The sequence below is a fragment of the Tursiops truncatus genome, chromosome 3 (assembly GCF_011762595.2).
Source record: "Tursiops truncatus isolate mTurTru1 chromosome 3, mTurTru1.mat.Y, whole genome shotgun sequence".
NCBI lineage: Eukaryota > Metazoa > Chordata > Mammalia > Artiodactyla > Delphinidae > Tursiops > Tursiops truncatus.
This window is the reverse complement of record NC_047036.1, coordinates 70,607,440-70,621,490: the sequence shown is the minus strand read 5'-3', so window position 1 is coordinate 70,621,490 and position 14,051 is coordinate 70,607,440. Positions and strand designations below refer to the sequence as shown.

At 36.2% G+C, this 14,051-nt stretch overlaps 1 protein-coding gene across 11 annotated transcripts in view; it reads left to right on the top strand.

The window, feature by feature from the left end:
- The first annotated feature begins 313 nt into the window (after positions 1 to 313).
- Positions 314 to 14,051, top strand: part of MEF2C (myocyte enhancer factor 2C) — a 149,840-nt gene continuing 136,102 nt past the window's right edge. For 2 of the 11 annotated variants that reach the window (XM_019929726.3, XM_019929724.3), the window contains exon 1: positions 1,474 to 1,780. The gene's annotated coding sequence lies outside the window, so the exon portion shown is untranslated. Of the gene's footprint in view, positions 333 to 473; positions 495 to 1,442; positions 1,893 to 14,051 lie in introns of those variants that run through there. The other 9 variants (XM_019929720.3, XM_019929719.3, XM_073802284.1 and 6 more) reach the window with 8 other exon arrangements.

Genomic DNA, 14,051 nt, shown 5'->3' with positions numbered 1-14,051 from the left:
TAACCTTTTTTCTTTTTGATAAGGAAAAGTATTTACTGGGCTTAAACCTTAGTATAAGTATCTTCCTTATCAGTCTCTATTGCTGCTTCCTGTGCAGCTGAAACTCTTCAGGATAAGTGAAGTCATCAGCTATCGGATAGGGAAGCCTAATGCATTTGGGAAGTTGGTTTAGTTTACATGTTAATGCCTTGGATAAAATCCAGTAAGGTGTGGAAGAGATATTGTGGGAGAAGGGAGGGGGAAATCTCCGAGGAAGCTGCCGCCTCGGTAAATATTTCCAACCTGATTAGAAAGTTCATGGCCCGGAGATGAAGTCGAGAGTTCAAATACTGGTAATCCTTTTATTATTTTGTACATTACTAACACTTGAGAAGCGTTTCGGCTCCCTTTCTAGCCCTCCAGCCTCTCAGGGCCGAAACCCGCGTATTCTGGGCGTGAAGGAAAAGCGCGCTGGAATCGAGTGCTGCAGACATCCTGGACTGGGGCTTTTACGCGTGAGTAACGGAGGAGCGCTCGGACCGGTGGAAGAACGAAGTGGTTAACGCGTCTCCAAACTAGTGGGGGGGGAGTCACAAGAGCAACTATTAGGGTCGCGCTCCTATTGGTCAGAGGAAAGATCCCGACTTTAGAAGGACTTTCCTGCAGGCTGGCTCGCAGCGTCCCCGGGGAGCGAGCGCGCAGCAGCCGGAGACTCGGTTCTCCGAGCGTCCTCAGAGGCGCCGGCAGTGAGCAGGGAGCCGCCGCTCGCGGCGTTGTCTTCATTTCGAGCAATAAAGAATTGTCATTAGGTTTGCGTATGGCATGTGCCATTACCCCACCGTAAAACTAAAATTAGCAAAATGTCAGGAATGGAAAGATTGATTCACCAAGATGCAATTATCATTTAAAAGTGCTTGATTGAGGTACTGATGTTCAGTGATTTATTCTGCATACCATATACATAATTAAAGTAGTGTAGTGGAGTAATTTATCAATCTAGTTGAGACGGGAGGGGTGAGGAGGGAACTGCTGTTATGTTTGTTTTATTAAAATGCTCCGAGGTCTGGTCCCGCCCCCCTTTTGCAAGAGTGAAACTGATGATTTCTCCAGCTCCTGAGAGAGAGAGTCAACGGTTTGGGATTGTGAGGGAGAGAGAGGAAGAAGGCAGCGCGAGGCAAAGGCAAAGGCAAGGACAAAATAAAATAAAGGACAAGAAGGCAAGAGGCACTTCATGGGATGTGCTGCTTAGAACCCCAAGCCGCGTGCTCCGTTTTCTCTGCCACCCCCGCCTCCCCTCCCAACATCCTTCCACTCCCCCCGCCCCCCGCCTTTTTTACGCGATGTTTCAAAGGCTGAGAGCGGCTCGCCTTTTCCCATTCGTCTTCTGTCACTTCCTTCCTGGACGCAGTTTTCTGGACGAGTCTGGTTACTTTTAATCCTGCGGGCCGCTGAGAGCCACTTTCTCCTCCTCCTCCTCCTCCCCTTCCTCCCCCTCCTCCTGCTGCTTGGAGCGGCCTCGGCGCGCGCGAATGCGCGGCCCCGAGCGCGCCTCCCCCGCGCGCGCTCCTTCCGCGCGCGCGCGCGCGCACACACACACACGCACACACACATACACACACACACACGCACACACACACATCGTCTCCAGCTTTCTGCTCGCTCTGCTCGCAGTCAGACACTTGAGCACACGCGTACACCCAGACATCTTCGGGCTGCTATTGGATTGACTTTGAAGGTTCTGTGTGGGTCGCCGTGACTGCATGTTTGAATCAGGTGGAGAAGCACTTCAAGGCTGGACGAAGTAAAGATTATTGTTGTTGTTGTGTTTTTTTGTTTTTGTTTTTGTTTTTTTCTGTCTCTCTCTTAAGAAAGGAAAATATCCCAAGGACTAATCTGATCGGTTCTTCCTTCATGTAAGTACCTCTGACATTTCTCCAGGAAATAGAAATAGCCGGGGTATTGTCTCTGAAATCTGCATCATTATATTCCACGGCACTGGGTCTATCGCTGTGCCTCTTTGAAGGCTTGAAGTTGAGGCTTGTTGTGCGTTCTTTTCTTAGATTCCATGATTTCCTTGTGTGTTGCTGAAAGTAACTTTTTAGATAGTCCTATCTGTTTGCCATCAGTTATTGAAATCACTCCTGACTCGTTCTTGTCACATCAGTGTGTTTAAAGTTTCATGAAGTTAGTTCACATCATTAGCATGTTTGATATGGTGGAGCATGTGGAACCTGGTGGACTTTAATATTTCACAGAATGTTCCGTGACCTTGAAGTACATGCCTTAAGATTTAGCTGTTAGTTCACTGTGGAAAGATGCTCCTATGGGTCCCACTAAAGACTGATTTGCTTTGGGTTATGCTTCTGAGCCACTAAATCTTGGGATTAGTTTGAGCTAAAGCATGGCTGTCTGTCAGAGTATACCTTTGTGCATCTCCTTCCATTACCAAAGTGCTGGCTTGATAGAGGGCTTCTTAACTGGTGTAGACAAAAAGTAATACACTGGCCATGGTAGTCTACACATTTCACAATTCTTGTTGGGATTTCAGTATGTGCATTGCTCTTTATGTCAAGTCAAATACATAGCTGTTTAAAAACAAATAAGGTTAAGTCACTTAAATTGCCTTCTGTTTGGACTTTGGATGAAAGTTACCAAACTCAGTGATAAAGTTTGGCACAAAGGAAGTATATGTAGACATGGCACATTGTTCATTGTGTTATTAAATATTATGCAAGTATTTAAATTTAATGTTAGTGTTATCGCCTTCCCAGAATATGGCTATTCATTCTTAAAGGAAATTGTATGTCTGAAACATGTCTGAGACTATTCTAGGTCCACTAGTTACCATTTTGGGAGAAAAGCCCTCTCTCTTCACATTTTAGGAATGTGTGTCTTTTGTATAAAATTCCTTTATATGTAAATGCTGACAGTATAAAGCAGAATCAGGCTCTCTGCCAGTTCTTTAACGGTCCTCAGTGGAGAATTGCTTTGACACAAAGTGCATTTTACTATTGTGAATCTGATACTAACTCTAATAGTAACTGTCTTGTGAAATAGTTAGTGACTGCCTATATTTTCTAAGTGCTATAAAAGGAACTCTAGCTACCTCATTATACCAGTCAAAAAGAGTGACCAGCCTCTTTTTCACTGGCACCTTGCAATAGAATTGCGGTTGCAGAGTAAAGATGTTTATGTAGAATATAATAACTCCAATCCCTAGAGACTTGGTAGGACATGGAAATGTGACCACCTGTGAACCCCATTTAACCTCTGTATGCATACTAATTTTAGCTTTAAAGAGATTGACAATCTCCAATTTGAAACTAAAACATCTTATTTCATTTTAAAAATAATATCAGTTTTGACCAGTCTTTGAAAACGTTGAGTATGTACCAATATGGCACAAGGAGTTTTGGTTGAATATAAAGCAGTTAATAAACCATATATTTGTCTTCCAGTATATGCATGAAATGATTTATTAAGTTAAAGAGGTAGTTCTAAAGCAAGTAGATTCAGAACTTGACAGGTAGAAGATGTACATGTCTAATGTCCTATCTCAAGAGGGAAGAAAAATCTCTAAAACTAAGTATCTCGTTCTCTTTGTAGGAAAGTATATTTGGCTACGTATTAGACTTCTAACTCAAATCTAAAAGTTTTCATCAAAACACACGTTAAACTCAACGTTTGTTTAAGATGTGGTCCCCTAGTCGAGTTAAGGAGACAATAGTTGGCAGTTATCCTTACTTCAGGTTTTACTAAACTTTATAAAAACCTGTTTTTTACTAATGTAATTCACACGGCTTTGGAGTATTTGTGGCATATTTTCCGGACTTCTTACTAAAGACAGTATGTTACCTCATTCATTAATTGCTCTATTTACATTCTGATTGCTGTGGAATATAGTGAAAGAGAATATTAAAGATGTAACTTTTATTAAATTTTAATCTGTTTCTGGGGTTTAAGTAACAAATGAGCACTTTATAACGAGTCAATGTTCCAGCTTTCCTGAGCTGTTCCTGCTTTAAAAGTATGCAATCATATATGTTAACTTTTCAGAACAAAAACGTATCAACATTAAATACATGAAATTTAAATAACAAGGACTTTACTATACCTTGCCTCTTTTCTTCTTTGTAAACATATTCAATTTTCAAAATTTGGGGGAAGGGGTTCATTCCATTAGGGAAAAGGGCTATCTAATGATTCAAAATTGAATCCTGGAAAAGCATCATGTTTTATATTTTTCAGATGTCTGTGAGTGTCTTCCTTGGCCCTCACTTTACCAAATCAATAAATTGCATAACACTACAACCATATCTTTCCAATAAGTGATTTATTGTATTTAAACTTCTTTTATAAAAAACTGAGCTAAATAACTGCTCGGCATATGTTAACATTATATTTCAAAACTTTCTTCTGTTTATTGTAGTATATTTTGTGGGTTTATTTCCCAACTCTACGTGCGGTATATTTTGAGTCTATGAAATCTCAGAAAGTGACAAAAATGGGGAAATATCTGTGCAGCAACACTTGTGCTTCATAACAACAAAAAAAATAGTTATTAAACAGAGAACCCTGGCTTCAGGGACACGATTCAGAGCAACATGGAAGAATTTCATATGCAATTAAGGATCACAGAGTGGACTTTAAAGAGACAATTAATAAAGTTCTACTTTTTTTTTCCCAAAGCACATCCTCTGAGAAAACACCACACAAATTAATATCTAAAACTTATAAAAATGCACATATTCATTTTATGAATGCAGTGATTGCCTGGACATAATGAAAAGATTTCATCACTGGTGCTCAGTCTGTGTGCTGCACGTGGAAGGGTAGGTGATTAAGATCCCGTCCTCAGCACTGTACCTTAATCTCATGGGCGCGTGGACTGCCCTGCACTCAGTAAAGCCTGACTGTTCACCGAGATCTGTCATCTTTAGGAAATCAAACCAGATTACAGAGGCGATTCACAAAACCAGGAGCGACAACAGAGTCTGTGCACCTTACAAAAGGCGGATTACGCAGTTCACATGTTATTTTGATAGGTCAAAGATAAAAGCTGATTGTTGAGGAACGGCAAGACACTCCAATTTCAAATGATTGCTAGATAAGTATACCACGACCCTGTTGCTTCATCATTATGAAGAGCCATTCAAACAGTAGAAAACTCAGTTTTCAAATGACAGGCTTTCAATAGTGAAATAAGAGAAAACGTACTTTTTATATACATCCTCATTGCTTTCATTTTAAGTTCCATCACTTCCTTCTGAACAGACTTAAAGTTCTGGATGCTATATGAAAGTTATTATTATACGTCTTAATTGCAGTAGACATTTTCAGAGGCATTGTAGAGAGCACAAAACAGAATTTGCCAGAAATAAAAGATACTCTCATGGTTTTGAGTAATCGAGCAGAAAATGCATGGTAGTCAATAGCCATTATGTTATTCTGTTACCAAATATATTCTTCACAAAAATGTGGAATTACATAGTTAATGAATCCATACATTTGAAATAGATCTTGATAGGTGTTTATTCGTCAAATTATATCTATTTCATGAATGTTTTATAAAGGTCATTCTTTACAAGATATGCTGTTTTCAGAGAGATTATTTCAGAGAATAAAGTTTTGGTTTACATAATAACATTTTGAAAACCCCTACTCTTTACGCATCCAACTCTACAGTAATTTCTTGCTTCTTTAAAATTTGAAGTCCTTTTTTACCCAACTGATGCCTCCTAGTGTTTCACACAATAAAACACTAATGAGTCACCCATAAATGTAAACATTGCATTTTCATTGCCTACATCTTCTGTGATACATAAAATTAATATTTATGTGTTTAATTTTCTGTGCATTATTATAATAAGATAGGAAGTTCCAGTGAATGAGATGTTTCATGTGAGTGGATTTGTGGCACACACTAGCAGGTTTTCTTTGACCATAACAATATCTTATTAAGTTTTAATAAGTTTATTACCTTCAGGTCCAGTTTATATATTCACTTTACATCCACTCTTATTCCAAGTGAAAAACATAGGCGGAGTAGCAGAGCTTCCATTTTGTAGGCCTGGAAATTATATAGCTGAGCTCATCCGCAAATGCCTGATGAACAAATTGCAAAAGGACTAACCGTTTCATTTAAACACTAGAATACCTTAAAAGAGATATAAAATTTTGCTCACACTGTGTCTTTACACTTGCAGATTTCTATGTAAAAATGGAATAAAAAAAAAGAGGGTTTAGGAAAATTAAAAGATAAATGCACAGATTCCCACAAGTATGGAGTGTGTCTCCTTATTAGAAAATAACAATTAAAAAAAACTTGCTTTGGGAGCATAGTATTCTACATAATAGAAGGAAAACTTGTTGGAAGACAGTTTATGACCAGAAAATTGTCAAATGAGGTGGAAGTTAGTGGATACCAACTTTGATGTGAGTTTTCTGTCATTAGGATGGTGAGCGTAGACTTTCAATATTCATGCACTTCTGTGACTTCAGACAACTTTCTGATTCTGCTTATGAAAGATGGATACTTCAGTTTCTGAGTATTTTTTTCTTTAAAGTATTTATGAAAGAGAGGAGGCATTCGCCTAATGTCTAAAGTTCAAAGGATGCCCTCAGAAACCTGTAACATTTATGGGTCTCCTCCTGAGTTGTCATACCACACACAAGTGCACAAAAACACTCACAGATTTCGTCCACTAACACAAGTGTTCTGAGCGTCCAAACATAGACACTAGGCTGAGACTGAACGTAGTTCATTTCCGTTACCTCTGTATGCATCAGTTAGTTGTCCTGATTCAGAACACACGCACTTTAACAATATTTGACTCTCATTTAAGGTTTTCTAATTTGGTCAGTAATACAGTGCTATTCCAATTCTGTGCATGTTGGACATATTTCAAAGAATGTTAGGGGGTGTGTTTCTTTCGTTCAAGGAAGCAAGCATGTAGAAAGGGGTGGACCTTTCCCACAAGAGCCACATTTCTTCCCTTGGAGAATTGAAGCAAGTATGCAGTATGTAAGTGAATAACAGCATGAGAAAGAAAATAATTTCTAATCATGTGCTATAGTTTGTGAGCAAAGGAAACTGTCAGGTTTTTCTTAAAAGCAGTTCTTATTGATAACCTTTCTCACACTGAAAAAAGTCTATGCTGAAAAAAGTCTGAAAATTTTGTTATTTTAATATTAACTTCTATAAAGTACACTAGAATTAATTTTTCTCAAAAGAAGATTTCAGTAGTAACTATTTTACAGATGTATTGCGGTATAAAGAAGTAAAGAGAGCTAAAAGCACCCATTCCCTATCTCTCTTAAGAATAAATAGATAGCATCAATATTCTTATGTTAGTTGTTTTTGTCTGTGCAAGAAAAATAATTAAAGAAAATTCTGTAACAAAGAATACCATTGAAAAAATAAGGTTATAGAAAAGATTATCCAATATAGCATTATCTCACATTTCTTTGGTATTATTTTAACATTAACTACAAAAAGGAAAGTCATATTCCTACTAAGTATGGAAATTATATGATACCTGTTGTATACATATTTGGGTTTGAGGTGATAACATGAGTAGCATTCATTTGTCATCACCATAATGCATTTGTTGTACATTGTCATTGTATTGCCTAAGTTAAATCTCTGTATTTATTTTAAAAATATAACCAGTCGTAAACAAAGTTCAAAGTATACATGAAGATTATCTTTTGAGGATATTATAAACGAAATTGGTGATATTACAAGCGATAAAAACAGTAAACTTATTATGGGCAGATTTCCACAGGAATCATTACTCTTTAATAATGCAGATGTTATAGAGACTTTATTAATTCTTAATGCTGTAAATCTGAAATGAATGGAGCAATGTTGTTCATCCTGCAAGTGGTTGCGATTCATGTAGAATGACAGTGCAAATCTTCTAGTAATGATTTAAGTAAAGTACCTTAAACTTGTTTCTAGAGACTGGAGAAACTGATCTCTGAAGCAGTCCCTGGTGAGAACCTGCTTTTTCCAAATAGTATCCCGAGTGTGGTCTGGTTTTCCTCTTGTATCTTGTTGTCATAGATAAGATGCACAGGAAGAATTCATATAAATTGTTCTTAGATACCATGGATCTCTAGTATATTGGATATAAAAAGCAGTAGATAATGGTCTTGATAGAATGCGAAGTGTTTTTTAAAACAGCTAACAACTATCCCTCTTGCTTTTTCACACATCTGTGATTCTTTCAGCGAGTTAGAATGATAGCAAGAGAATGCATCCTTCCCCGAACCCCGGAGATAGGCAGCTTTGGCTTAGATATGCTTATTTATTTATTTGCAAAATTAGAAAATAGATTCACGAATGTAAATAAGTGGGGACAGACAAGGAAATTAGTCTATTACTTAATAGAGTAAACATGACTTTTTTTAACCTTCTAATTAATTGTTGACCACGCGTGAGGTATACAACCAAGGCTTATTATGGAAAGCTGGTATTATTGCTGAATGTAACATGAGGGATTGGGATTTCTTTAAAGTAATTTTGAAGATGTGATTATTTAGCAGAAATATTCACTGGAGCATTTTATTTTTAGAAATCATGGTCACACAAGGAAGCCTTTATAGGACCGACTACCTAATTGCAGTCAAAAATCTCTTTAATGAATGAACACACACACACATACAGAAGAACACACATTTTAAGAATATAATGGCCCTATATTTTTCCTTTTTTTTTGCCACATTCTTTGTATCTGAACAGAATGTATGTGTCTAAGCAGATGTTTTAAGTTATATCCTTCAGGTAGGTGAGTCTGTAAATGTACCATTTAACTTAAATGGCTTTGTGGGAAGGTAGTTTGAGGAGTTTAAAAAGGGGAAAAAAAACCCTCCAGTTACTATAGTTTCAGCTCTTTCTTTTTAAAAATAGTAATTACACTCAGGATGAAGAAAGAAAAATAAACTCTTTTAATTCTTTGTAACATCCACAGTTTCTAAGGTAGAGGTCTGATGTATTTTTATTCCTGAATATGCAGGGCAGGTACTGGCAGCAGAGCTACAAAATGAAAACTTCCTGGCTGCAGACCAGATACAGCGCACAGTGCCACATCATAAACTTCCCCTCTTCTGTCTCGGAGTGATTTCAGCCCGATGTAATGTCCTTTTTTCCCCTTGCGTAGGCTAAGGACCAGAGGGCCTTCTTCCTGGGCAATCGCTTTGGGAAAGGAAAAGCATAATGTTTCCCTTCTATAACTTGAAAACTCTGCCTCTTAAATCACTAAGACATTAACTGCAAAGTGGATTCAGTGTGTTTCCTTTTTCTTCCCATAGAGCAGTTTAGAATGCCTAAAACAATAGGTGTAAGATAGAAAATGAGCCCTCTTCTCACCCTCCCTCCTCCAGCACATGCAGGCCCAATCAGATGTCTGTATTTTTTTGTTTTGCAGAGAAAAATATAATGGTTTCTTTTCAATGAAGCCTGTGCATTATATTCCAGATATGTTAGGTCATTTTGTGATGCAAATTAACATTGAATGGTTTTTGTACTTATCTCGGGAAATAGCAATGTTCTACCACAATACGTGGCACTACAGTAATTTTTATTGATAAACACTCACACTTTTAATGATTACTAGGTCAAAATACAAAGGGAGAAAATATGGGCTTTAGTTTTCAGATTTGGTTTATACTCTTCATTTGAAAGGTACCGTGTAAGTAATGTGCTTATTACTATGCAAAATACATCAACTTCTAAATATCTGCATTAATATTCTTTGCATTTGAAACTGTAGTCTGAAAACTCGTACTTCTCCTTGTAAAATAGAGTAAAAAATTGTTAAAACCAGTCTTTAATTACCAGTTACATTTTCAGCCGTTACCAGTGTGATTTTTAAAAATAATTTCTAGCTGCCATGGCTCCTTTCAATCAGTGGTAGAATTCTTATTTGTGTGAAGTGTAGTCAAATTACTGCCAGCACACCTTTCTAAAACTAGCCTTCTCTTGTAGAAATGTATTAAGTGAGAGCCTTAAGTAGAAAGTGTTACTACATAATAAATATTTGTTCCAACTTTATTTTTAAATTAGATTATTGATTTAATAGTATACAAATAGCATATAAATGTTAGTTTATTTATTAACCCACTAAACCAATTATTAATTGCCTATATAAAATTTACCAGATAAGACCAACAGTTAAACGTAATTTAATTTTATTTCTCCTTAAGCTAAAATAGATAAGAAAGATAATTTTAATTATGTTTGAATATCAAGCAACTATTTTCTGTGGATGCAAATGTTTCCTAATAAAATGTTAAGAAATTAACACAACATGGGTCTTAAAATGTAAAAGGTAACTCGTAAGAGTATGATCACGATGGCCTATTCTTGCCGTAGGTGTTATGAGCAAGTGCCCTACACCTGGCACACTTTCAAGGCCCATTAGCAAGAGGAAAAAATGTTAAACTTTTTTTTTGCGTATATTAATATACACAGGAGTCAATAATTTTTTGACATTTATTTCTTAGAAAATTAAACATCCTATTTAAAAATTCAGATTCAACCTTTAAAATTATGCTTTCATTTAGGATATGGTACAAGACTTCTTTATCTTCCTGGAATTCTCCTGAACCATAGGATAATTTGAATCATCACCACTAGATAAATATTGTTAGACACATTGCAAAGTTTCAGTTGTTCAGTAGGTACACTGGATAAATTTTTAATCGAAAATGGATTCGCTTGCTCTATAAATATTATAAAACTATACATGATTAAAACATTAATCTCTTGGAGGTTCCTGAAGTAGGTGATTCTCTGGGCAAGAATTTAAAAATTTTTAAACTGTTAATGAGTAAATTACCAAGTACTTTTTTTAAGCTGCCTTATTTCTATTCACATTTGACGAACCTTACTAAGTTGTCAGATGGTCTTTAAGTAAAGGTTTTGTGGTCCAGAAAGTCGATCTTTTCACCCTTCTTCTGTAACAGTTAATATAAATATGTTTAAAAGGTATAAACCCAGACATAGTTTCGTCTGGATTATTTTTCTTAACTAAATGAAGACGAACAAACCTGGCTATTTTTTAAAAAAGTGTATCTATTTGTTCATTTCTAGTATTTATCAAAAGACCACTTTTAACCTAGAGTCTGTCTAGGTTATAGGTTAAGGAAATAATTTTGACTATGTTTTTCTTTTCTTTCACCTTTGAGTTTTTCTCCCCCTTACATAAACCAAAAAGAAAACTTCACAATGGCATTAATGGATTTGCAAAGGGCCGGGTAAGATACTCTGAACCATTGCTTGTTTCCTTACTGTCCTTTGGTTGAAATGAATGGGCAATGTCCCTGCTAGGACTATTTGATCTTTCTTGAGTTAGTGTGAGCACTATATGATATTTTTTGACTTCTCTCATTTTTTAGCTTCGGAAATCAAAGAATTCTTGACCTCGTTCTTTTCTTCCTCAATTTTTATTGTTTTTGGATTCTCTCCTGAGTTCCCATCTTGCTTCAGAATATTTGGTATTGTGAGAAAGCAAGTGCACTTTTAACTTGTTCTGACTACACGTGTGAGATCATAGAATTGTTTCAGGTGTTAACTTACCTTCTTACACTTGAGAGATTGGTGTGGTTCATCACAGCCCAATGCCATGTCACGAAAGAGCTCCAGACACTGATCTTGAAGCAACAAAGGCTGCAGAATGGTGTCTTTGTAAGGAAGCACTGATGGCTTTAGAGTCAGTGAATGGTATGTCCACGGCAAAAATGCATAGCATTATGAAGTCTGAGGAGATGGTACAGTTATTGGACTAGTTGAACCAAATTATGGCCTTGATTATGTTAAGTGAAGTGTTGGGCCAAATCTCCAAGGTGTGTGTGTGTGTGTGTGTGTGTGTGTGTGTGTGTGTGTGTGTGTGTGTGTGTAGAGGGGGAGATGGGTGGGGAAGAGCAAAGAGAGTGAGACAAAAAACCTGAGAGGATGAGGATGAATGCAAGTGAAAGAGAAAATCAGTTCTTTTGATTTGCAGGCATAAAGAATTTGAAGACCACATTGCCATACTTAATACCATTTCTTTAATTTTACATATGTGTGCTATTAGACAAACAGGCTCATAAGCAATACAGAGTAATGGTTAAGAGCAAAGACCAAACTGGGTTCAAAATCCAGTCTTCCATTTACTGGTTAGTGGCTGTAGGTAGTTTATTTAACCACCAGAAAGCCTTGGTTTCAGTAACTGTAAAATGGGGGTAATAATACCACCCACCTCTTAGAGTTGTTGTAAGGATTAAATGGGATAATACATATAAAAATGAAAGTAAGTGATGAGTAATTAGTAAGTTATTATATCATTATACTATATTTTAATCATTTTATCTTCCTGCCAATGATGATCACTTAGAAATGCTTGGTGGAATAATTATTTTGAACTTTCTTTTTTCAATAATACTTTCATACCATTAAAATTGAGTCACTTTCAGGGCAAGTCTCTAATTCTGATGTTATATGAGGTCAATGCTAATGATCACTCAGTACAGTATACTCCAAGAAAATCAAAATCTTTCACAGATCAGATGTTATTAGATAAATATCACATTATTTTTAGAACTAGAAATGGAAGCAAAGAAATAAAATAATTTCATCTATGATTTTTAAAAGTCATTTATTGAAAGTTCTGAATTCCACATAGATTATTGCTTAGTTTTAATAAAAATTCAGTTTGGAGGAAGTGTTTGAGGTACATAGAGTTATTTTGTGGTTTTAATAGTGACAACAGCCTCACCAAGAGTTCTAAAGGGTTTTTTTTCTCTTAGCCTTAGTATTAACCATTTTTGAAGGATTTATTAGTATTCTTTATTTTTCTTATTACATAATTTTGATTGTATGTGGAGATAAATTAATTTGTGAAGAATGAGTGTCATTTTACTCATCTTTCTATTCCTTCACAATCACTCTTGCATATAATAGGTATTCTATAGATATTTGTTGAATAAATTAATAAATATTGTTTACTTGTAAAGATAAAATGCATTTTTATTGGAATAGTTAAAAAATAAGTAAAAGACACTTCTATCATCCTTTGTTCCCCAGATTTGAGGGATTGTTCATTTTAATTATAGTTTGTCAACTTTGAGATGACTAACAAATGAACTTATCTTAATCTGGGTATTTTCTTTATGTGAGAAGAAATATAGAGTGGTAAAGAAAATGCAGAAATTTACCTGAGGATTACACCTTTTGATAACACAAATAAACAAATTTAGGTAAAATGTGGATGAAAATGGGAATAAATCTGGTCTCAGAGTCTGCTTACCACTTTTTTGTTCAGCTTTTATATTCACTTAATTTCTCAAAAAAAAATTCATATTTCAGTTGACAGGTAGTGTCGATGAGGCCTGCCCCTTTAGACAGCCTGTGGGGTTGCAGCCACTTGAAATTATTCTCATGCTCTTGAATAACAGCCCTCCAGTGTGCACCTTGCATTTTGGCTCTCTTTTCTAGCCCTGTTTTAATGCCTGGCTAAAGAGTGCTCAGTGCAAGGAATACTTGCAGAGTGGACTTCCCTATGGTAAAACAGCATGGACAGCTCCCAACACTGCAATCAAGGATGCCTCTAAAAGCTTTAATTTAAAAATAATAATAATAGTAATAATAAGTCTGCATGAAGATGATGGAGCCCTCTAAGGCACATGGGCTTAGAGAATTATTCCCATCTGCAACCCCCTCCCCCTGCTTAGTAGCCCTTTCCAGGGTTATGATTACTGGAAAATGGCTGTTAATCACCAGATTTTTTTTTTTGACTGCAGCTGCTTCAGTCAGACTACTAATCTATTAAACAACTTCGTCTCCAGTTTAAAATTTGCATTGTATACTGTATAGAATAAATTTTCATTGTAATCAGAGCATCCAAGAGAACTTCCTGATATGATTTATAGAAGCACATTTGTTTTTATGTATGGACCTCTCTAGCGCTATTGAGCCAACTGTTTAAACAATACTGTGGTAGATCAGCATAAAATCAAATATTGTAGGACTATTGAGTGCAAGCAGCATTTATAATAGTCACATTTGCAGGATGTTTGAAGTGTGATAT